This window comes from Canis aureus, chromosome 1, assembly GCF_053574225.1.
Source record: "Canis aureus isolate CA01 chromosome 1, VMU_Caureus_v.1.0, whole genome shotgun sequence".
NCBI lineage: Eukaryota > Metazoa > Chordata > Mammalia > Carnivora > Canidae > Canis > Canis aureus.
Genome location: NC_135611.1, coordinates 79,428,111 through 79,454,619, shown reverse-complemented (window position 1 = coordinate 79,454,619; position 26,509 = coordinate 79,428,111). Strand labels below are relative to the sequence as shown.

The 26,509-nt window shown below is 35.9% G+C and overlaps 1 non-coding gene across 1 annotated transcript; it reads right to left on the bottom strand.

Annotated features, from left to right (window-relative positions):
- Positions 1-11,210: 11,210 nt before the first annotated feature.
- Positions 11,211-11,282, bottom strand: TRNAA-AGC (transfer RNA alanine (anticodon AGC)). Its single transcript has one exon. It is a non-coding gene; the product is annotated as a tRNA-Ala (tRNA).
- Positions 11,283-26,509: the final 15,227 nt, after the last annotated feature.

The window sequence follows — 26,509 nt, the reverse complement described above, 5'->3', positions numbered from 1 at the left end:
ACAGCCATGACGAGTTGAGAGAGAGATAACGAGAGAATACAGAAGAAAGGGGAAAACTTCATATTTTAGTATCTTTAATGATACTTTTTATTTTTTTTACTTTGTGAATAATAGGCCTTGGCTTTGTTTTTTGCACCTTGCCCTACAAGTTTATAGCCTACCTTGGGTGTGCCACGGATGGGAGGCCCTTGATAGGAACTAGCTCCCACTGTATCTAAATTTCAACCAGCCCTTCCATCCTCTTATTAAGGCATATTTGTCAAGGTAAGAAGTTAGAACATGGGACATCTGGGTGTCTCAGTGGTTGAATGTCTGTCTTCAGCTCAGGGCGTGATCCTAGGGTCCTGGGATCGAGTTCCACATTGGGCTCCCTGCAGGGAGTCTGCTTCTCACTCTGCCTATGTCTTTGCCTTTCTCTCTGTGTCTCTCATGAATAAACAAATAAAATCTTTAAAAAAAAAAAAAGAAGTTAGAACACACTTAACAGATTTGGGTAGACATTTAATTCTAAATATTTGAATATATGATGTGTGGGTGCCTATATTTTCTCTTGCTTCTGGCCCTGCAATCATTATGTGTAGGCTTACTGTTTGAAGTCTATAGGACTATGAAAATAAAATATAGGAAAGAGTTTTGGTTTTTGGAGAAGAGGAAGCACTGACATAGACTGCTATTTGTCTCCATCATATCCAATGGTGCCAATGTCAGGAAAAGTAGAGGGATATAGATAGATCTGAAAAATGAATGTAAGTCCCCAGAGAAGCTCCTGGGAGAAATAGAGGTGGTTGTGACCTAGAAAAAGAGTCTAAGCAGGTGTAGGACTGGGAGCCACCATCAGAGATTGGTTAGGGGGCAACTCTGGAGTGGTACTGCTTTCAAAATGAAAAACAGTTGCATCAACCCAGTGTGGCTTGATTAGCAGGTAGTTCCAGGGTAGCACTGATGTCTGGCTGAAGTGTGAATAAGCTATCTGAGCCCTCAGAGTTACCTTCTACTTTTCTCCTACCTTCTAAGTGTTATATGATTAAAGGTATAAAGCCCTTGAAGAAGAGCAATGCCCAGGAAAGTCGCCAAGGAATTCTGCTGACAGGTAGAATTACAAACCCAGTTGGGTTTGAGGAGCATGTAGGTGAGTTCAAGCCAAGGTCATTGCTTGGGACCCATTTACTCTGAGAAAAATTTTTCTCCTTTAAGTCACTCAAAGGGTCACAAAATAGAGCCTGGGCTTGGCCTCCTTCCCTGAGTACACACATTAACAGACTAGGTGGGTCATATCAAAGGCTACTTAGTGAGAACCTACCAGCAGGATGACACAGTTTATCACCTAAATCAGGACACTTTTGAGTGTGAAAGGGGGGAATTAATAACTACTTTGGCTCAGTGGATATAAATTGCATATGTCTGGGGTCAAGCAGGATACTTGTGAACCTACCCATAAATTTCATTTGTGTAAATTTTTAAAAAGCACATTTCTGGGGGAACAAATTTGAAAAAAGTATTCCCTACAAGGTGGATAAACTGTTTTTTTTTTTTTTTTTTTTTTTTTTTTGGTGGATAAACTTTTTTAAAAAGTTTTTTTAGGGAACAATAACTGGGCAGAAAAATTAGAAAGAGGCATTTTAGACAGTACTCGTGGCCTGGCTTAATAAGGGGATGGCATCTTTGGGTGAAGAAAAGTTCATTTTGACTTCTGAGAGGATGCAGTCCTATGCCAAGGCATCAACTTGGTGGTGGAACACAGGTACCTGTCAAGTTTCCTGATCCCATCAACCAGGTCTGTTTATGCAATGCTCACTTGGCATAGTCAGCTATGGAAGTCCTGCTTGTGACCACAGGAGGATATGAGCTCTAGGAAATATATCAAGATATCAGAAGAGCACAGGTAAGAAACACATATAAAAAAGACAGTATATTGAAATAATATATTCAAATTTAATTTAAAATAAACAGTACCAGATTTTAAAAATCAACATACTAAATATGTGCATAGAAATATAAGAGAATATCCATAATCTGAATCAGGAACAAACATTTTTAAAGAAAAAAAAATTGTGTTCATGAAAGACTCCAAGATTGAGGTCATGAATTATGCCAAACCAAATAGGAAGCAGGAAAAAAAATGCACATTTAGAAAATTTATAAAAGATTAAGACTGTCACAAAAAGAAAGAGAAGTCTCTGAGAGAAAAAATGAATTGATGAACTCTAACCCAATACTTTTATTGATCATGAGTGCAGGTCAGAAGATAATGGAATAATAATTGCAAACTTTTGAAGCAAGTAAGTGTGAAACTAGAATTTTACATCCAGCTAAATTATCATTTGAACATGAAATCACAATAAAGATAGTCTCAGGCACACAAAACATCCAGAGGGTGGGTTCTGTCCAGAGGGTTATTATACAAAACCTCCTTTGAAAACACTTGTTATAAAAAGTATATCTTTCATAACTAACTAAATAATTCAGTAATATCCTATGAAATATATAGGAAGTATGGTAATTATGATTTACCTCCTTAAAAGATTCAAAGATCAGATCAATGGGCCATATTCCTATCAATTCAGAACTAAAATTCTTGATGGTGAGGTTGAGTGTGTGAATAGGGAAGAGAAGACTAGAGAAAGGAAAAATCATATTAGATTACTTTTCTTGATTGAAGAACATTATAGATTGATGCTTGAATATTCATAAGAAGAAATGAATGCAAGTCTTTATAAGTTGCACTTAACCACCAGAAGAAAAAAACTAGAATGTATAAATTTTCAAATTAAAAAACTATCTATCCAGGGTGCCTGGGTGGCTCAGTTAGTTGGGTGACCAACTGTTGATTTCTGCTGGGGTCATGATCTCAAGATTGTGAGACTGAGCCCCACATGGGGTTCTGCACTGGGTGTGGAGCCTGCTTGGGATTCTGTCTCCTTGTCCCCAGTACCACCCTCTTGAAGAAGAAAATTTATCCAATGGAACCAATGGAAAGCCACATAGGAAGGGAAAAAGAGCAAGATGAAATGAAAGTGTGAGACATAGGAAATGTAAGTTAAATTGTCAAAATAAATCCTAATATATTAATTACAGTAAATATAAATAAGTTGAATTTAGTTACCAGAGAACTTGATTAAAAATAAAAGATTTAACAGCATACTGTCTACACAACTCATCCTTAAAACAAAAGATGAAAAAGTTGACAATAAAAATAAAAATGATATACCATCAACACAACATGAACTATAATAAATCCAGCATAGTGAATTAAAACTAAATAAAATAGAATTAGTGGTAAAATGTATCATAAGACATAGAGAAATTATATATTCTGGTAAAATAATAGATCAGGAAAATATAACAATCATGAATCTATATCTATCTAAAATAGGGTATGAAATATGTGCTAAAACAACTTTAAATATTAAAAAACTAGTATTTTGATGCAAATTTCTTAGAACCAGATGGACCAAGCAGATGAAATAACAAGCAAAAATAAACATTTAAATAAATCTATTAAAAAGTTATTGGAAAGAATTTACATTCAACAAGAAACCTCATATTTTTCCCAAGTTTCATAAATAGGTATCAGAAAGAAAGAATAAACACATTGTTTTAAAGAAACAATAATATATCATATAAAATACATTCTGCTATAATAATGGCATATGCATAAAATCAATAGTTAAAGAACTGATAAAATTTTGAGTATCTTATTATTAAACACAAATTTTAAAGTCCTATGTAATGACTCAAAAAGGAAATCAAGAAAAAATCCTATATACCTAAGAAAAAATCCTATATACCTAAAACTAAATGACAATGAAAACACTGGAAGTCAAAATTTGTATGACTCAGTTAAAATAGTACTCAGGTTTAAATACATGCTTGTTAAGAAATAACACATTTAAAATAAATAACATAAATCTTCTGCCCTAGAAACTGGTTGAAAAGTATAAGTGTTTTTTAAGAACAAGATTCTCTAAAAGAGGGTCCTCCCACTAGAAAATCAAAACCAAACAAAAACTCTTGTTGTATCTCTGAAAGATTCATAACATAGAAAAAGCTCTGGCAAGACTATAAAAGAAGCCCAAAAGGGAAAAAAAAAAAAAAAAAAAACCATCAGGATACCAAATGAAAATAGTGAAAAATACTATAGATAAAAATATATATGTTTCTATAACCTAAAATGAGTTCAATATCCAAATGGAGAAAAATTGTAAACTTAAGAGAAAAACATTTTAAATAAGAGATAGACCTTACTCATGGATAGGACAACCTAACAACTAACGGTATCATATTATGCTGAGTGAAATAAGTCAATCGGAGAAGGACAAACATTATATGGTCTCATTCATTTGGGGAATATAAATAATAGTGAAAGGGAATAAAGGGGAAAGGAGAAAAAATAAGTGGGAAATATCAGAAAGGGAGACAGAACATGGAAGACTCCTAACTCTGGGAAACGAACTAGGGGTGATGGAAGGGGAGGAGGGCAGGAAGAGGGGGTGACTGGGTGGTGGACACTGAGGTGGGCACTTGACAGGATGAGCACTGGGTGTTATTCTGTATGTTGGCAAATTGAACACCAATAAAAAATAAATTTATTATTTAAAAAATCAGTAAAAAAAATAAAAATAAACCGTATTCATTGAAAAAAAAAAACTAACAGTATCATATATATTCAACTCTCCTGTAAACTCAGTCCATGCACAATGAAAATGCCAGCTCAAATTCTGAGGAATTTGAGAAATTAAAACTCATAAGTAGACACAATGTAACCAAATGCTATCATTTTAGCATGCAGTCCATATAAAACAAGAGTGAGATATTTTACAATTTTTTCAACTATGTCTTTGAATACTGGTAATGTCCCTACAGCACATCTCCACTCTTCAAAGCTATAAGAGGCTAGTTGCTATCAACATATTGAATAATATGAACAAAACTGATCCACATATTCATGAAAACTACAAAAAAATTTGAAAAGTCCAAATTGTTTAGTAGCTACTGTTGGGACAAATAATGTGTTTCGTGGAGAAGAATAAACCTGGATGTTTACCTCACCTTACATACAAAAGTAAACTCAATCAGAAATGAAATAGAGAAATCAATGTAAATGGCAAAACTATAAAGTTAAAACAAGAAAACAGGAAAAGCTTTTGTGCCCTATGAGTAGAAAAAGATTCTTTCCATAGAATAAAAAAATTAATCATGAAGTAACCAATGTCCCAACTTTATTATATAAAAATCAAAATTTTCTACTCAACAAAGAACTTCAAAATTGAAATTAAGAGGCAGTTGCCAAACAGTCTGGGAGAAGAGATGTATAATGTTAAAAAAAAAAAGGGAAAAATTCCAGAAAATCAAAAAGGAGACAGAAAAGCCAAAGAAAAAAAGATGTGAATAAGGAGTTGAAGAGGAAGTCAGAACAACACTGATTCTATATTATATATCTTTCTTTGGTTTTAAGAGCAAGTAGTCATATGACTTTATACCTTCCTTTGGTATTGCTCTGCACATAGCTGTAGTATTAAATGTGACCCCAAGATCAATGAATGTAGGTGCCAGGTGGTGCTGTCGTGCTTCTTTCTCTGGTTGGCTGTCTCCACAGTGTGACACTTGGATTTTCCCCCGTTAACATTGGGCTTTCATCAATACAAACTGGGATTATTTTTTTTTTCCCATTGACTACTGTCAATTTTTTCTTTAATTATATGATCCTTTCACATTGACCTCCTTCAATAAATGACTTTGTAATAAATTCTCTGAAGAGAAAAAAAAAATGAGAAAAGCAGAGGAGCAATTACTATTGAAATAAGAAAATCTATTTTATGCTGAAATATTATATTCTATAAAAAGGAATGAGTCAATAGCGTAAGTGTGTTATGTTGAGTATCAGTGCATTGTTTCAGATGCATTGTGTATGTGTGTTTGCCTGGGAGTTCCAATTATGTAGCAGGTGGAATGATATTCATTTAATATATATTATTAAGTGTTTTCCAATGGTAGTATTTAACCAGTGTGACCCGAGATTTTAAGGAGCTAGTTTTTTTGGTGTTTTTTGTTTTGTTTTTTTTTTGTTTTTGTTTTTGTTTTTGTTTTGCTGTTCAATATGTCAGACACCAGGGTTGGTATAGATCCTCACAATATCCTGGTGGGTATAACCCGTGCACATGCCTGAGTTGAAAATAAACACAAATTATTTCGTCTTTTAAATTTTGTTTTAATACTCATTGTATACTATTGCTTTAGGTTAGAGTGGGTATTTTTGCAGTGCTCCTTCTAGCAAGCTATTATTTTTTTTAAAGATTTTATTTATTTATTCATAAGAGACACACACACAGAGAGGCAGAGACATAGGCAGAGGGAGAAGTAGGGTCCATGCAGAAAGCCCAATGTGGGAATCGATCCTGAGACTCTGGGACCATGCCCTGGGTGCTAAACCCCTGAGCCACTCAGGCATCCCTCTAGCAAGTTATTAAACCAAAAGGTTATGTGGGAAAATTCAAGATGGATGTGAATTTTTTCACTTCTCTATTGAGGGAGAAAAGAGAAAAATAAAAGCTGTGTAGTAAATTAGACACAGGTATTTCATGAAAGTGTCTGTACCCTTAGGGAACAGGGGATGGCCTGAAAAGAAGAAAGCAAAAATTGGAGAGGAAAAAAACGTTAAAAGTTGTTTAGATTGAGTTATATATAATGAACTTAAGTAAGGGCAATATTGATAAAGCTACATATTAATGTATATATAGCAGACTAAAGTTTAGTTACAAAATGTCAACAGTGTAAGGGCTTTTACACTTTCTTTCTATTTTTTATCTTAAATTTGGTTGTATGTCAGAATTAACTGTGGAAGCCAAAAAATAAATAAATAAAATCCAGATACCCAAGTCCCATCTCTAATGATTCTCATTCAATGGGTCTGGATTTCCTATTTCCTCTACATTTGTAAACCTCTACAGGTGATTCTGATGTGATGAACAGCCACAATTTAAGGCCTCTACTTTAAAGCAAATAATATTTAATTATATTGTATTTTATAGTTTTATTAATAGGTTGTATGTTTGATGATGAAGTCTGATGTCAAATGCACTCCCCACCAGAAAAAAAAAAAAAAAAAACTAGTACTTTCTACTGCCACTTGGTGGCAGCATACATATATTTCAAGGGCAATTATTGTAGGAGGCCAATTTAATAAAACATTTTAGAATTGGAAGACGATATAGAGATCATCTAGTGAAGCTTCCAACTTTTATAGTTGTGAAAACTAAGGCCCATATAGATGAAATGATTTATCTCCAAAGAGAGTTAGTGAAATTATGAAATAAAAAAACAAATCTGAAATTTAATTTAGTGCTATTTCTATTCATCTCAAATAATAGCTCAAACTTCAGTGTGACAGATTAGGAATTGAATTCTTGCTTGCATTTACTGGTGTGTGCCTTTTGACAAGTCGCTTAAATATTATGAATGTCACTTTTCACATACGTAAAATAGTGAGTCTTGACTAATACAGGATATGAGAGAGCCTACCACTGTTCTTAACATATATAAATACTTTAACATTTTTGGCTCTCATCTCCCTTAAACAACTTCTATCCACTTAGCAATAAAAGTGTCTTTCAGCCAGCAAGCCACCCCAGAGATGACAACGTTTTGGCAAGAGATATAGTTTTTTTCTCCCCTTATGGGGTTTCCTTAGACCTGATCTTTGAACTCCACTTACATCTCTTGTTTATGTTATAGTGATGAATTTGATAAAAGAATTCTTATAAGAAATAGGCAGGAATTAAGCTGTCTGACTCAAGAAATATAATTTGATAGGTGGTGGCTAGAAGCACAAACAATATTTTGACAGGAAGTCCATATTGGATATTAGTAACCTAGACTCTTCTATTAAGGATAATTAGAATCATTTTCAAATTTGTCTTAAAGGGCAATTATTTTCTTTTGACTCATTTAAGCAACTGACAAGAAAAAAGAAAAAAAGAATTCCTGAATCCTTATTTTGAAGGCTTTTAAAGTAAAGCAAATACGTTTTTTTGCAACATTTCCCAAACTTGCATTATTGAATTGGGTGAGCTTTACCAATGATCACCATTTCATAACATTATCTCCATTATCTCCTTCTTTTTTTACTACTGTTTATTTTTTTAAAGATTTATTTATTGGGGCACCTGGGTGGCTCAGTCGGTTAGGCACCTGCCTTCAGCCCAGGTCATGATCTAAGGGTGGGATCGAGGCCCACGGCTGGCTTCCTGCTCAGCAAAGAGTCTGCTTCTCTCTTCCCCTCTGCCCCTCACCCCTGCTCATGCTTTCTCTCTCTCTTGCTTGCTCTTTTCTCTCTCTCTCTCTCTCTCTTAAAAAAAAAAAAGATTTATTTATTTATCTGAGAGAGAGAGAGAGAGCACAATTGACAGGGGCAGAGGGAGAAGGAGAGAGAATCCCAAGCAGACTCCACAGTAAGTGTGGAGCACCTCATGGGCCTTGATCCCATGACCCTGAGACCACCACCTGAGTCTAAACCAAGAGTCTGAAGCTCAACGGACTGGGCCACCCAGGCACTCCTCCATTATCACCTTCTTTAAATGAATGGGCCTAATAGATGTGCAGTTAAAACAGAGCTTTGCTCTTAACATATTTTTAATTTTGTATGCAAATAGTATGATGAAAGCAGGATGGGGAATTCAGGCATAAAACTGTGTTACCAGTGCATGCTACAATATGGATGGAACTTGAGATACCATGCTAAGTCACAGAAGCCAGACACAGAGGCCATAGATCCTATGGTTCCACTTACATGAAATGTCCAGAAGAGGCAGAGTCTACGAGGGGTTGCCAGGGTTTGGAGACAGGATGGATAAATTATTTTTATTTATTTATTTATTTTATTATTGATTATTGTGCAGCATTGTGAATGTACTAATTTCCACTGAATTCTACATTCAATTGATAAAAGTACCAAAATGATGAATTTTATGTTACACATATTTTATTACAAAAAAAAAAAAAGAAAGAAATAGGGAGAGACTTCCTGTTTGGACAATAAGGGGAACAGACCAAGAGAAAATGAGCTCCACTCTTCAGTCTTCAGTACGTTTTTGCATTGGTCCTCAGCAAAGAGTAGGCTGAGCCTGTAGATGTTATCCATTCAACACTATCAAGGGGAAAGTAAAGACAAATAAAATAAAATCCATCTATTCCTCCCTAGCACATCTGTGACAGCTGTGTCGTTAAACTCCTACTTGGCAGTAAGGGCATCCAGGAGCACCCTGCAATTTAGGTTTCTTCTACATCCATATTTTCCGCACAGCTCACTCACACCTGTAGGTAACAGCATCCCTGATATTTTTTTTTAAGATTTATTTTTATTTTTTTATTTTTTTTATTTTTAAAAAATTTTTTTTAATTTTTATTTATTTATGATAGTCACAGAGAGAGAGAGAGAGAGAGGCAGAGAGAGAAGCAGGCTCCATGCACCGGGAGCCCGATGTGGGATTCGATCCCGGGTCTCCAGGATCGCGCCCTAGGCCAAAGGCAGGCGCCAAACCGCTGCGCCACCCAGGGATCCCCTATTTTTATTTTTTTTTATGATAGACAGAGGGAGAGAAAGAGAGAGAGAGACAGGCAGAGGGAGAAGCAGGCTCCATGCCGGGAGGCCGGCGTGGGACTCGATCCCAGGACTCCAGGATCGCAACGTGGGCCAAACAGGTGCGAAACCGCTGAGCCACCCAGGGATCCCAGCATCCCCGATTTTAATGGAAGCTCCAGTCTGGTTGGGTTCTGTCCCAGGGGAAGGAAGAGAAGGAGGAAAGTGCCTCCCATTGGCTGGGTGAAGTTTGGAGGAAAAGAATGCAGAAGACGACTTGACTGTCAAACTAGAACATTTTATTTTTCCTCTTCCTTTTCTTTTTAGTCTTCCTATTGGATCTTCTCACATTTTCCCAATTTTCTTCCAAACAGGAAAGGCACTAATTAGCTGCATTGTTTTTATTTTCGTTTTGTTTTGTTTTGCAAAACAACTATTGTTTTAGGTTTCTTGTTGTTTGGTGATCCTTACTGTTTTTACTGCCAAATGAGCCTTGGTGGTTGATGTCAGGGTCCCTTGGGAACTTAACTTTTTCAACGTTAAGGATAAAAGCCCTTTGTTTGAATTGGCTTTTACTGGGTGCTTCAACCTTTGCTCTTGGCTCTTTGACAGCGGACTGAATAGCACCACATTTCCTTTGAGGTTCCAATAAATAAAAGATTCCAGTTTCTCCTGGAGTCTTTTAGAGGATTTTGCTGTGCTCTCTAATAGCCAGATGGGGCTCCAGGAAGATGACATATAAATGAATATAAATGGTCTGATGTATTTAGAATTTGCTTTGGCTATGTTCCTGGTCCCATTCCACTTCTTGTAACAGATGGCTTTAGAGGGCATTAGTTATATATATATTAAATATATTAATATATATTATGTCAGCCTACAACACAACATAGTATATTAATTAATTATTAATACACTGATTAATATAATATGTTAATATTATACCACATCATTATTTCATTAAATTATATATTTCTATATAATGCACATTTCTATATAATGCATATTCATATTTGTATAGATACACCATTACATATTTATTATATTTATAATGGATTGCAATTTATGTATTTATTAATAAACGTATTAATATATTTATAATATAATGTTAATATATTCTATTATAATCTTATAACAATATATGTAATATAAATAAAATGTAAATATATTACTATATTATTTTAATATATATTTACTTTGTTACATTGCATATATACATAGCATAGTTGTCTATTTATTATTAATAATGAGTTTTAAATTGATTGATAAGTATATTAATATATTTATAGTAATATAGCATGTTATATAAATGATAATATAGTTGTATCATAATGTAACACATAAAATATATTTTATAATATGACATTATAGTATGTTTAATATAGTTAATATAACATAATATATAATATGATTAATTAGAATACAATTATATTATGTAATATAAACATAATATATATCGATTTTAATTATACATCACACTATAAGTATGCATAATATTTAAAATTTTATTTACATAGAAATTTATTCAACATAAATAAAATACAAAAATAAGCAATATTTTAAATCAAACCGGCTCTAATCCCATTACCTAGATATATGGTATCATTTTTAACAAGGTACAAAAGAGCTCAGAAAATGGAGGTACCAGGGATTGAACCTGAGGTCTCATGCCTGCTAAACATGCACTCTACCACTGAGCTACACCCCCAGCTAGAGGTGATTACTTTTAAAATCTTGAACCCTGTCTGAATAATAGCTATATTATTTTTCAACTTATCTTCTATACATGCACATATATACACACTTATACATCATGTGAATATATATATACACACACACACTTCCAGCTTTCTGTCTCAGTGTGTATATGATATATATAACTATATTTCCAAGTATGTATATATAAATCATGTTTTTATATATGTATATAAATATATGTATTTCATATATTCATGTAAATATGTCATACAAATAATGTATGTGTATGGAAATACATACACAGAAATGGACTTATTTAAAGAAAAAGGACCAAATGAACATAGTTCCATAAGAATAAAAATAGTTATGCTTTATTATTTCAATAAGTGTTTATGGTTTTCTACTGTATTGCTTCTATAATTTTCATGAATAATTCCCCTTTATTGAATGTTAACTCATTTTAATTCTGTACCATTGTTAATGATACTATGAAGAATATGGTGGGCAAGATTGTGTGAACAACCCTTCTAAAAGAAAACATTTAGATAGGCTAGGTTAGATGTAAAAATCTTGTTTTTAAGTGCATGGTTGATTTGGAATCCTCGGGATTTGTGAATGAAGAGTGGCACATGGATGTGACAGTTGTGGCTATCTGGAGAATGGATTATGATCCCGACAGCCTAGAACAGGAGCTGACAAACTTTTCTTTATGGAGCCAAATAGTAAACATTTTAGGTTTTGTGGGCCAAGAAGCAAAATTGAGAATGTTATTTAGGTACTTACATAACCGATTAAAATGTTACCACTTCAAAAAGTGAAAACTATTCACAGCTCAGGGGCCATAAAAACATAGGCTGCCGACTGGATTTTGGACCATGGGCCATAGTTATATACTGTTGAACTAGAAACTTGGTTATAACGGCCATCACCACATATGACAGGAAGTAAGACTTGATCCCTAGAAGAAGGGAAGTTAGAACTGAGAACCTGTCCCTAGGCTTTAATTAAATGATGGACTAGGAAAAATATCTACTGGCAAAGGGAGACTAATCACAAATTCTTTTGGCCTTGCTCAGGGTGGGAAGAAGTTAAAAATAAATGTAGGGAATTTCAAATTTCCAGATCTGCATTCACAGTGTTTGGGTTGCAAATTTATTTGTAATCTTGGAAAGAGATGCTAAGGAATTAATTCAAAGTGCTCTTGGGTAGGCATTATCCCCCACACAAAACTAAATCCTTTTTGTTGAAGTAGACCTTTATCCTTGAATCGCAACAGATAACTTTAGCTAAACCCAAGCTAATGTCTTATATTTGCATAATAAGGAAATCAGCTACCATGTGAGAGAATTAGCAAAAACAATCAATACCAGAATTAGATTTCCAAGGCCATCACATATTGGAATCATCAGGTACAGGATAAAAAATATACATTATTAGAACTTGAGCAAGGAACAATAATATTTTAAAAGGCTGGGTAGAATCTTTTTAAAAATTAAAAAAAATACATATCATTGATAAAGTCAGTTAAAAGCCCAATGATTGCATAAAAAAGCAGATTAAATATGGAAGGGAAGAGTGAAATGATGATGCTTTTCACAATATGGCAGATCCGATTTTTTGCCCAGTTATATAATCAATCTTGAAAAAAAGTACACATTATTTTTAATGATTATTGGCCCTATAGTAAGGAAAAAAGAATTCAAGGGATTTCTCTCCAAAGAAAAATGAAAAGTAGCAAAAGACAGGATAGACTAGGGGGAAATTGTCACCTATATTCATTACTATTGGATGAATTAAACCTTGGGCCAGCAACAGTGTGGAGGAGCCGACCTTTAAATGTTTACATTACTTTGGAACCTTCAAAAAGATTTAAATATTCATAACTAAAAATATTTATTTAAATTAATGACAAAGTATTTGATTTGACATCAAGAGAATATAGAATGAAGTATATAATAAAGATGTGAGCAGAATTAAATAAAACAAAAAAAGTACAAAATTGAGGTAATCTAGTAGGTCAAAATTATATTCTTTAAAAAGATTTAGGGGGTACTTGGGCGCTCAGTTGGTTAAGCATCTGACTCTTGATTTCAGCTTATGTTATGGTCTCTGGGTTGTGGGATCCAGCCCCACATCATGCTCCAAGCTCAGCATGGACTCTACTTGAGAGTCTCTGTCTCCCTCTCCCCCTACTCTCTCTGTTTCTCAAATAAATAAATCTAAAAAAAAAAAAATTAAATACAGATAAGCACTTTAAGACAAATAAAAACATAAATAAGTAATACACAGAAAGAATGAGAACAATGTTATAGCAGAGATTACAGATGGAATGTATGAAATGCCTGTAAACTTGAACATTTGCATGAATTGGCCAATTTGGCAAACCTAAAATTTACCAAAAATGACACGAGGAAACATTTAGGCAGAAGCGTCCTTTAACCAGTAAAGGGATTAAAGCAATAGTTTACAATCTTCTACCAAGAATATATTACATCCAAAGCTTAGGAGGTGAATTATACCAAACTTCCATAAATAGACAATGCCAATCTTAATAAAGAAGAACTTTTAGAGAGATCACAAAAAGAAAGAATGTTCCTTTATCAATCTTCTAAAGCCTATATAATCTTAATACTGAAAATATTTAAAGACTCTAGGAAATAAAGTTTACAGGTCAGATTTACTTTTGATTATAAAAGCAAAAATTGGGATCCCTGGGTGGCTCAGCGGTTAGCGCCTGCCATTGGCCCAGGGTGTGTGATCCTGGAGTCCTGGGATCAAGTCCCATGTCAGGCTCCCTGGGTGGAGCCTGCTTCTCCCTCTGCCTCTCTCTCTCTCTTTCTGTGTCTCTCATGAATAAAATCTTAAAAAATAATAATAAATAATAAAATCTTTTAAAAAAATAATAAAATCTTAAAAAAAAAAAAAAAAAAGCAAAAATTAGGGCAGCCCGGGTGGCTCTGTGGTTTGGCGCTTGCCTTTGGCCTGGGATGTGATCCTGGAGTCCCAGGATTGAGTCCCGCACTGGGCTTCCTGCATGAAGCCTGCTCCTCCCTCTGCCTGTGCCTGTGCCTCTCTCTGTCTCTCTGTCTCTCAAGAAAAAATAAATAAAATCTTTAAAAAAAAAGCAAAAATTTTAAACTATTATATTAGCTACCTAAATTCACCAGGGGAAGAAAAAGCATGACCAAGTTAGATCATTCAACAAATGCAAAGATGGTTTAAAGTCAGGGATATATAAATTTAATCCACCACATTGTATTTCTTTCATTTAAAAAAATCGATAAAACCCTTATACTGAGCTCTCTTACAGTAGGCACTGCTCTAAGCAGTTTAAATATTTAATTCATTGAACCTCCTACTATATTTAGGAGAATATCTCATTTTGTTAGCATTTTTAGGTAAGGATTCCACCACTTCTAAAGGTGAGGTGACATTCACAAGATTATGTTGACAGTCTGTGGTGGAATCAGGATAGGAGTGACAGGGTCTGTGCTCAAAACCAGTGCCCCATATTGACACTTACAGGTTAAAGGAAAAAGAACCACGTTCTTCTCTCAAAAGATGTAGAGAAAGAAAGCATATACATTTCTAAGCATATCCCCTAATTTCCTGTGCTTATTTGCTGATCTTTTTTTTAATGAGTTTCGCTATGGAGAAAATCTAATTTCTTTTTTTTTAATAAATTAATTTTTTATTGGTGTTCAATTTACCAACATACAGGATAACACCCAGTGCTCATCCCATCAAGTGTCCCCCTCTGTGCCCGTCACCCACTCACCCCCACCCCCTGCCCTCCTCCCCTTCCACCACCCCTAGTTCGTTTCCCAGAGTTAGGAGTCTTTATGTTCTGTCTCCCTTTCTGATATTTCCCACACATTTCTTCTCCCTTCCCTTATATTCCCTTTCACTATTATTTATATTCCCCAAATGAATGAGAACATACACTGTTTGTCCTTCTCTAATTGACTTACTTCACTCAGCATAATACCATCCAGTTCCATCCACGTTGAAGCAAATGGTGGGTATTTGTCGTTTCTAATGGCTGAGTAATATTCCATTGTATACATGGACCACATCTTCTTTATCCACTCATCTTTCGATGGACACCGAGGCTCCTTCCACAGTTTGACTATTGTGGCCTTTGCTGCTAGAAACATCGGGGTGCAGGTGTCCCGGCGTTTCATTGCATCTGAATCTTTGGGGTAAATCCCCAACAGTGCAATTGCTGGGTCGTAGGGCAGGTCTATTTTTAACTCTTTGAGGAACCTCCACACAGTTTTCCAGAGTGGCTGCACCAGTTCACATTCCCACCAACAGTGTAAGAGGGTTCCCTTTTCTCCGCATCCTCTCCAACATTTGTTGTTTCCTGCCTTGTTAATTTTCCCCATTATCACTGGTGTGAGTGGGTATCTCATTGTGGTTTTGATTTCTATTTCCCTGATGGCAAGTGATGCAGAGCATTTTCTCATGTGCATGTTGGCCATGTCTATGTCTTCCTCTGTGAGATTTCTCTTCATGTCTTTTGCCCATTTCATGATTGGATTGTTTGTTTCTTTGGTGTTGAGTTTAATAAGTTCTTTATAGGTCTTGGAAACTAGCCCTTTATCTGATACGTCATTTGCAAATATCTTCTCCCATTCTGTAGGTTGTCTTTTAGTTTTGTTGACTGTATCCTTTCTGTGCAAAAGTTTCTTATCTTGATGAAGTCCCAATAGTTCATTTTTGCTTTTTTTTCTTTTGCCTTCGTGGATGTATCTTGCAAGAAGTTACTGTGGCCGAGTTCAAAAAGGGTGTTGCCTGTGTTCTCCTCTAGGATTTTGATGGAATCTTGTCTCACACTTAGATCTTTCATCCATTTTGAGTTTATCTTTGTGTTTGGTGCAAGAGAGTGGTCTAGTTTCATTCTGCATGTGGATGTCCAACTTTCCCAGCACCATTTATTGAAGAGACTGTCTTTCTTCCAGTGGATAGTCTTTCCTCCTTTATCGAATATTAGTTGACCATAAAGTTCAGGGTCCACTTCTGGGTTCTCTATTCTGTTCCATTGATCTATGTGTCTGTTTTTGTGCCAGTACCACACTGTCTTGATGACCACAGCTTTGTAGTACAACCTGAAATCTGGCATTGTGATGCCCCCAGCTATGGTTTTCTTTTTTAAAATTCCCCTGGCTATTCGGGGTCTTTTCTGATTCCACACAAATCTTAAAATAATTTGTTCTAACTCTCTGAAGAAAGTCCATGGTATTTTGATAGGGATTGCATTGAACGTGTAAATTGCCCTGGGTAACATTGACATTTTCACAATATTAATTCTGCCAATCCATGAGCATGGAATATTTTTCCATCTCTTTGTGTCTTCCTCAATTTGTTTCAGAAGTGTTCTGTAGTTTTTAGGGTATAGATCTTTTACCTTTTTGTTTAGGCTTATTCCTAGGTATCTTATGTTTTTGGGTGCAATTGTAAATGGGATTGACTCCTTAATTTCTCTTTCTTCAGTCTCATTGTTAGTGTATAGAAATGCCATTGATTTCTGGGCATTGACTTTGTATCCTGCCATGCTACGAAATTGCTGTATGAGTTCTAGGAATCTTGGGGTGGAGGCTTTTGGGTTTTCTATGTAGAGTATCATGTCATCGGCGAAGAGGGAGAGTTTGACTTCTTCTTTGCCAATTTGAATGCCTTTAATGTCTTTTTGTTGTCTGATTGCTGAGGCTAGGACTTCCAGTACTATGTTGAATAGCAGTGGTGAGAGTGGACATCCCTGTCTTGTTCCTGATCTTAGGGGAAAGGCTCCCAGTGCTTCCCCATTGAGAATGATATTTGCTGTGGGCTTTTCATAGATGGCTTTTAAGATGTCGAGGAATGTTCCCTCTATCCTACACTCTGAAGAGTTTTGATCAGGAATGGATGCTGTATTTTGTCAAATGCTTTCTCTGCATCTAATGAGAGGATCATATGGTTCTTGGTTTTTCTCTTGCTGATATGATGAATCACATTAATTGTTTTACGAGTGTTGAACCAGCCTTGTGTCCCGGGGATAAATCCTACTTGGTCATGGTGAATAATTTTCTTAATGTGCTGTTGGATCCTATTGGCTAGTATCTTGTTCAGAATTTTTGCATCCATGTTCATCAGGGATAATGGTCTGTAATTCTCCTTTTTGGTGGGGTCTTTGTCTGGTTTTGGAATTAAGGTGATGTTGGCCTCATAGAACGAATTTGGAAGTACTCCATCTCTTTCTATCTTTCCAAACAGCTTTAGGAGAATAGGTATGGTTTCTTCTTTAAACGTTTGATAAAATTCCCCTGGGAAGCCATCTGGCCCTGGACTCTTGTGTCTTGGGAGGTTTTTGATGACTGCTTCAATTTCCTCCCTGGTTATTGGCCTGTTCAGGTTTTCTATTTCTTCCTGTTCCAGTTTTGGTAGTTTTTGGCTTTCCAGGAATGCGTCCATTTCTTCTAGATTGCCTAATTTATTGGCGTATAGCTGTTCATAATATGTTTTTAAAATCGTTTGTATTTCCTTGGTGTTGGTAGTGATCTCTCCTTTCTCATTCCTGATTTTATTAATTTGAGTCTTCTCTCTCTTCTTTTTAATAAGGTTGGCTAATGGTTTATCTATCTTATTAATTCTTTCAAAGAACCAACTCCTTGTTCTGTTAATCTGTTCCACAGTTCTTCTGGTCTCAATTTCGTTGAGTTCTGCTCAAATTTTAATTAACTCTCTTCTTCTGCTGGGCGTAGGGTCCATCTGCTGTTTTTTTCTCTAGCTCCTTTAGGTGTAAGGTTAGCTTTTGTATTTGAGTTCTTTCCAGTTTTTGAATGGATGCTTATATTGTGATGTATTTCCCCCTTAGGACTGCTTTTGCTGCATCCCAAAGATTTTGAATGGTTATATCTTCATTCTCATTAGTTTCCATGAATCTTTTTAATTCTTCCTTAATTTCCTGGTTGACCCTTTCATCTTTTAGCAGGATGGTCCTTAACCTCCACGTGTTTGAAGTCCTTCCAAACTTCTTGTTGTGATTTAGTTCTAATTTCAAGGCATTATGGTCTGAGACCATGCAGGGGACGATCCCAATCTTTTGGTATCGGTTCAGACCCGATTTGTGACCCAATATGTGGTCTCTTCTGGAGAAAGTTCTATGTGTACTTGAGAAGAATGTGTATTCAGTTGGCTTTGGATGTAAATTTCTGTAGATATCTGTGAAATCCATCTGGTCCAGTGTATCATTTAAAGTTCTCGTTTCTTTGGAGATGTTGTGCTTAGAAGACCTAAGAGGGTAGAAAGAGCTAGATTGAAGTCACCAAGTATAAGTGTATTATTATCTAAGTATTTCTTCACTTTGGTTATTAATTGGTTTAAATATTTGACAGCTCCCACATTCGGGGCATATATATTGAGGATTGTTAAGTCCTCTTGTTGGATAGATCCTTTAAGTATGATATAGTGTCCCTCTTCATCTCTCACTACAGTCTTCGGGGTAAATTTTAGTTTATCTGATATAAGGCTGGCTACCCCTGCTTTCTTTTGAGGACCATTTGAATGGTAAATGGTTCTCCAACCTTTTATTTTCAGGCTGTAGGTGTCCTTCTGTCTAAAATGAGTCTCTTGTAGACAGCAAATATATGGGTCCTGCTTTTTTATCCAGTCTGAAACCCTGCGCCTTTTGATGGGGTCATTAAGCGTTCACGTTCAGAGTTACTATTGACAGATATGAGTTTAGTGTCATCATGATATCTATTCAGTCCTTGTTTTTGTGGATTGTTCCACTGAACTTCTTCTTAAAGGGGAATTTTAAGAGTCCCCTTTAAAATTTCTTGCAGAGCTGGTTTGGAGGTCACATATTCTTTCAGTTGCTGCCTGTCTTGGAAGCTCTTTATCTCTCCTTCCATTTTGAATGAGAGCCTTGCTGGATAAAGTATTCTTGGTTGCATGTTCTTCTCATTTAGGACCCTGAATATATCCTGCCAGCCCTTTCTGGCCTGCCAGGTCTCTGTGGAGAGGTCTGCTGTTATCCTAATATTCCTCCCCATAAAAGTCAGGGATTTCTTTTCTCTTGCTGCTTTAAGGATCTTCTCTTTATCTTTGGAATTTGCAAACTTCACTATTAAATGTCGAGGTGTTGAACGGTTTTTATTGATTTTAGGGGGGGAATCTCTCTATTTCCTGGATCTGAATGCCTGTTTCCCTTCCCAGATTAGGAAAGTTTTCAGCTAGAATTTGTTCAAATACATATTCTGGCCCTCTGTCCCTTTCAGCACCCTCGGGAACCCCAATTAAACGTAGGTTTTTCTTCCTCAGGCTGTCATTTATTTCCCTTAATCTGTATTCATTATCTTTTAATTGTCTGTCTCTTTTTTCCTCAGTTTCCCTCTTTGCCGTCAACTTGTCTTCTATGTCACTCACTCGTTCTTCCACCTCGTTAACCGTCGTCATTAGGACTTCTAGTTTGGATTGCATCTCATTCAATTGATTTTTAATTTCTGCCTGATTGGATCTAAATTCTGCAGTTCATGAAGTCTCTTGAGTCCTTTATGCTTTTTTCTAGAGCCACCAGTAGCTGTATAATAGTGCTTCTGAATTGGCTTTCTGACATTGAATTGTAATCCAGATTTTGTAATTCTGTGGGAGAGACGACTGTTTCTGATTCTTTCTTTTGAGGTGAGGTTTTCCTTCTAGTCATCTTGCTCAGTGCAGAGTGGCCAAAAGCGAGTTGTATTGCGAAAAGGAGAAAAAGAGAGAGAGAGAAGGAAAGAGAAAAGAAAAAAGGAAGAAAAAAGGAAAAAGAAGAAAAAGAGAAAGAAAAAGAAAGAATGATGAAAAACAAGGGTGGGGGAAACAATCAGAAATCAAAAAGAAAAAAAAAAAGAACACGAGGGAGTAATTTCTGATTCTGTATACTTTAAGTCCCTTGACTTCCCCTGGAACTTGTCCGTCTAGCTGGTCTTCTGGAGGTGGGGCCTGTTGTGCTGATTTTCAGGTGTTAGCACTTGGGGGAGCTGTTCTGCCCCTGCCTGGTGCAGGGCTCAGTGGGGGTTGTTTACCCGGTGAGGCTCCAGGAGGAACAACCCCAGTGGCGGCGGCAGCTCTGCAGCCCTGGAGTCAGCTCCCGCAGTAACTACAGAGCTCTCCGTCTGCAGGGCCTGGAGGCTCCGGGCGGGGCCGCTGATCTGCTCAGCTCGGGGCAGGAGCGTCCTCGCTGTCCTGGGCCCTCCCGGCCTCCGCCTGTCCCCGGGGGAGGCCGGATCCTGGGCTGTGTCCCGGCGCCCTGTGCTCCGGAGCCTGCGCTGTTGGATTCGTGCTCCCGCCCCGCAGCCCCCTCCGCGGAGCCGCCCCCGAGCCCCCCGAGCTGCTCCGGGACCCGCCGTGCGTGCTGCAGCCCTTAGGGAGCTCGGTGCACTCTCCCGGGGCGCAGGTGCCTGTTAGTGTCCCCGGGAGCCCGAGGGCATCCCCGCCCTCCTGGGTCCTGCTCCACCTCCCTGCGAGCCCCTTTCCGCCCGGGAAGGTCGGTGCAGCTCCTGCAGCTGCACCGGTGCAGCTCTCCTGTCCTGGGGACACTCGCCCCGGCCTCAGCCCGGCTCCTCGCGGGGCCCCTCCCCCTTGGAGGCCTTTTGTTTCTTTCTTTCTTTTTCCCCGTCTTCCTACCTTGATAGAAGCGCGAACTCTTCTCACTGTAGCGTTCCAGCTGTTCTCTCTTTAAATCTCAGGCCGAATTCGTAGATTTTCAGGATGATTTGAAGGTTATCTAGGTAATTTGGTGCGGACAGGTGATGTGGGGACCCTACTCTTACGCCATCTTGCCCCTCCTCCCAAAATTTAATTTCTATATAATTAAATGTATCATTTTTTTCTTTGTAACTTCACAAGGTATTTCTCATGAATAATTTTTTTCTCAAGGCTCCCAAGTTTCCAGTGATAGTTTTATAGTTTCATAATTTTTCTCAGCTTTTAAATAGCTGATATATTAGAATTTATTAATGATTAGCCATATTTTCCCACTTTTGTTCAATAATTTTTGCTACTGGTCCACAATGTCAATTTTATTATAATCTCAATTCCCTTATGCTCTTAAATCTTATTTTAATTTAAGATGCTTCCTGTTCCACTGATTGGCTTGTCAAAATGTTACTCTGATTTTACTGTAATAAGTGTAATATAGTAACTATAATATAATATGAAATTATTAACATGATGTAATGTAATAAAACATTTTGTCATATAACAAGGTCAAAAGAGAACAAAGCTATACAAACATTTGAAACATCCCCAAAAGATATTTTGTAAAATTCAATATTCATTTCCAATGTATACTTCCACAACATGAAGAAATTATATAATCTAAACAAGAAAGAGGTAAATGGTAAAACTGCAGTAACATTGACAATAAATGCAGAACAAGATAAAGGTGACCAATATGTTAAACAAAAACTATTTCACATTGTTAAACTATTTTTTTTAGATTTATTTTTAAAATAAATAAAATTAGCTGGGAGGGGCATAGGGGGAGAGACAATCTCAAGCAGACTCTGCACTGAGCATAGAGCCTGACACAGGACTCAATCTCATGACCCTGAGATCATCACCTGAGCCAAAACCAAGAGTCAGGCACTTAACTGAGTGAGTCACCAGGCATCTCTAAACTCTTATTTAATACTGTTTTTGAAGCACTGATGAGTTCAATTAGAAAAGAGTATCTCCTATTAAATAATATATTAACCAATATATATTTATTTATATTTTATATAGTATATATTTATAAATAATACTTAACATTACCTAATGTATTATTTTAATTAATATATAAAATATAATTAATTTAAATTAATACTTAATATATAATATAATATATAAATAATAAATGAAAGATTTATTTATTTATTCATGAGAAACACAGAGGCAGAAACACAGGCAGAGGGAAAAAGGAGCTCCTTCCAGGGAGTCTGATGTGGGACTTGATTCCAGGACCTCAGGATCATGACCGGAGCCAAAGGCAGATGCTCAACCACTGAGCCACCCAGGTGCACCAAGAGTATCTCAGACTTTTTAATGTCTGTAAGTTTTCCATTGCATGAATAGAACCATTTCTTTAACCACTCTATTACTGATATACATCTGGGTTTCTAGGTTTTTATGGAATTTTATTTTGCAAAATTGTCTCAAACTCCAAGACTTTCTACTGTGTTTCATATCTTTAAAAAATATATAGAAAATATAAAAAATATAGATTATTTAATCTGTGCTTGCTATGTTAGCCACCAGAAAATTGGCTAGTTCTCAATTCTTCCCTTTATATTCCTAGTGAGATTACAAAATAAAAATGGAAGGCAAGCAGGTCTTCTGCTTTGAGATTGTAAAGATAAGTGTTGGTGATTAAAATTTGATAATGGTTAGATATATCAATACAGCACAGGGGTACCTGGGTGGCTCAGTCAGTTAAGCCTCCAACTCTTGATTTTGGCTAAGGTCATGATCTCATGCTCATGAGATTGAGCTCTGTGTGGGGCTCCATGCTCCACACAGAGTCTGCTTGGGATTCTCTCTCCCTCTGCCCCTCCCACTCATTCTCTTTCTCTCTCCCTCTCAAATAAAAAAAATCAACTCCGCACAAATATTTCTCCAACTATAACTATGTATGGGTACCTTGACTTGACTCTGTAGAGAATAACAAGACAAGATTCTACAGGACTGGCTCCCAAATGCTTCTGATAGGATAAATTAAGTAAAGTATGGTTGGGTGTCTAATCCAAAACAAATATAATAGCTACTTTTCTCTCATCACAAAGTTTGGTGGAGTAATGTAGAAATGATTGTGCATTTTCAATCAAAGGAACACAGTAAATTCTTGTGTTAGAAGATGATTTTTCTGGTTTCCTTGTGGAGGTGAATTGAAAAGTGTCTATGAGAAGGGAAATTAGCTCAACCGACATTTAACTCATATAGAGTTAAGCATTAATCAAATATTTGTGATCTATGTTTCTCTCTGATCATAACTTCTAATTTATACACCTCTTTGATACTTGATTAATCATTTTTAAAGATGCAATTAACAATGATTATTACTATATGCACTGGGTTTTGCCTGGGCTTTGAAGAAACTATCCCAATCATATTACCAGGTATGATTTTCACTTGATTTCCTTACAAAGAACAATTGGAATTTCTGATTGTAAGCACATTAGTATGTGAAACTCAGAAATCTAAGAGATTTTATTAGAGGACCCTGAAGAGCTCCTTGGTGAAAGTTTAAAAAACACTGGGCTTCTAGAAATTGATTCCTATAGAGCCTTGGGAAAGATCACTTAACCAAAAGAATGACAATGTTTCTTGTCCTGTTATTTGCCTTCTATAGGGAAACGTTGCTGAAGTTTCTAGACTCAATTTTCTTCCCCATGTATGAATTTCATTAACAATATCCAGCTCCATTCTATCCCCATATAATTTCTGAAACTAAGTAAAATGAAAACTCAAAATTCATTTCAAAAAATAAAATGAATATATAACATAGAATAGTTAATGAGTAGATCCCTTGAGAGGTGGATATTGTTTCTTGTGGTAATATGTAGAATGAGTTTGGAACTGGAAAATACATGGTTTGAATTCTGGATTTGGAAATATGCAATTCTGGGTAAGTTACTCAATTTTGCTCAGTCTCATTTAATGTCTATCTCATAGGATGTTACGATTAATTTAAAATCATCTGTATAATGTACATTGTTATGTAAATCCTTGCTGTTATTGTTGTTCTTGAATAAATTCATATCCTTAAGCAACTCATTGGAAGAGGCACTTACTTGTATAAATTACTTTTCTGTTATTGGCTGAATGGTGTCCCCCAAATTCAGATTTGGAAGTCCTAATGCCCAGTATCTCATGATATGACTGTATTTGGAGATGACGCCATTAAAGAAGTAATTAAGGTAAAATGAGGTCAGATGGGTAGACCCTAATGCAGTATGACTACTATCCTTATAAAGAGAAAATATTAGGACAAAGGCATGCACAGAGTTAAGACCATATAAAGACACAGGACATAGATAGCCATCCATAAGCCAAGAAAAGAGACCCCAGAAGAAATCAACTCTGCTGAACCCTTAGTTCAGAATTCCAGTCTGCAGAACCATGAGAAATAAATATCTATTGTTTAACCCACCCATGGTAGTTGGTCACGGCAGCCCTCTCAAACTGATACGTATTTGTACAACCTCTTTGTCTTAAGTTGAAAATTCAATATTTGATGTCATAGCTAGAAGACAAAAATAACGTCTAAATTCCTTGTACTTTTTCTTCACTATTCTCATTGTTACTGATTTCCATATTTGAGTTTATTTTCCATAACTTGTAAACAGAATTTTATGCTCATTGTTAGCCTTACTTTTAAGATACAATAAATGTGCAGATACTGAATAGATTTTGGAGAAATGCCTCAAACCGTATATTATGTATATGTGTGTGTGTATGTATTCATATACTTGAAACTTCTATCTTTCCCCTCTATTTTATTTTCTTGCTGTGATCTAGAGTCTCTGCTTTTATCATTGGTACTACTGAATACTAATCACTGAGTTTAATTCACCAAAAATTGTCAATAGTAATAGTGATATGGAGAAACATAAGGAAGAGTGATAGAAGGAGGAAGAAGAAACAATCAAGGATGGGCAATACTGTAAAGTATAAGGATGTCATTAATACGATTAATTTAGTCTAGAGGGAATGGCAATAAATATCACCAATGAGCCCAACTCACCTTTACTGATTGCCGGACACACCCTTGAGTTCTGTTCTTGCTCTCCATCCATATGACTACTGATGTCTGGAAATTTTATTTTAACAACTACAATCACTGGGAAAGGAATATGTCTTTAGAGAATCAACAGTAATTTTTCTATCTGATTGAAAAGCAATGTTGACAGACTCTTTGGAAATCTTAGTCATATTCAAAAGCAGGAAAGCATTAGCTATTAAAAGTGGATGATGGGAAGAGAAGAGTAAAAGCTTTGGGCTTAATTCTCATTTCTACCACTTATTAGCTGGATAACCTTGGGCAAGTTTTATACAATTCCCTTACTTCAGTATGTCAGATGGGCATAATAATATATGACAGCATCTTTTTAGGAATTTTAAATCAGTTATTGAAACAAAATTATGCAATATATAGAAAATTATAGGTTCCTCAATAGGTATTTAATTTTTTCATTTTTCTTTACTATCCCAGCCTCCATCAGAAAAAGAAAAATACATTTTTATCTCCTTTTTGTTCACAACAAAAACTTCATTGTTCTGAAATTGAAGCATTAAACAGAAGATAATCAAATGGCCTTATTATCATAAGATTAGAAAGAAAAACAGATATTTATGAGAATTCCAAATTAGAATATAAATTTTCATTAGGCAGCCATTTATGTTTGCTGCTCTGCTGTTCCTCACTTCTCGGACTTTATAGTATTAGTTTACAAATATATATATAAATATATATATCTGATCCATATATCAAAAAATAAAATGAATATATAACATAGAATAGTTAATGAGTAGATCCCTTGAGAGGTGGATATTGTTTCTTGTGGTAATATGTAGAATGAGTTTGGAACTGGAAAATACATGGTTTGAATTCTGGATTTGGAAATATGCAATTCTGGGTAAGTTACTCAATTTTGCTCCATACTAAATTTGCAGAATTGGAGATATTTCTCTTTTGATATTTTTGTTCAAATCCCTCTAGGCAAAAGGAGGAAAACATAAAAGACTGCACGTAAGCAAACTACATATGTACTTCGCTTACATGCACTAATATCCTGCCATGTTTCATAAAGCATTGTGGTAGTTTACTGGAATATACACAATCTGATATCATTGCAAAAATGTTTAATACAAACAGGACCAGGAGAAATGTAGCTAACACATGAAGAAAAGACTAGGAACATGTGAACAGGAGGAAGTGTAGTTGCTCATTTCAACAAGTGTAGTAGGATCACTATTTTGCCTTTAAGATTCTCTGTGTATATAATGACATGGTAAATGTAATTGGTTACAAAAGCTGCATTATTTGCAGGTGCCAGACTGCATATTAACAGTCTGACACCAAGGGACAGCACAGAAAAATGATGCAAAGTTAAAGATTTTTACATCTTTACATCTTGAAACCTTCTGGTGCAGGTGCAATGAGACCGACACACACCTCAACATTGAGTGTATTTGTTAATCACGTATTCAAATGATGTCTCAAAGTCATTGGAA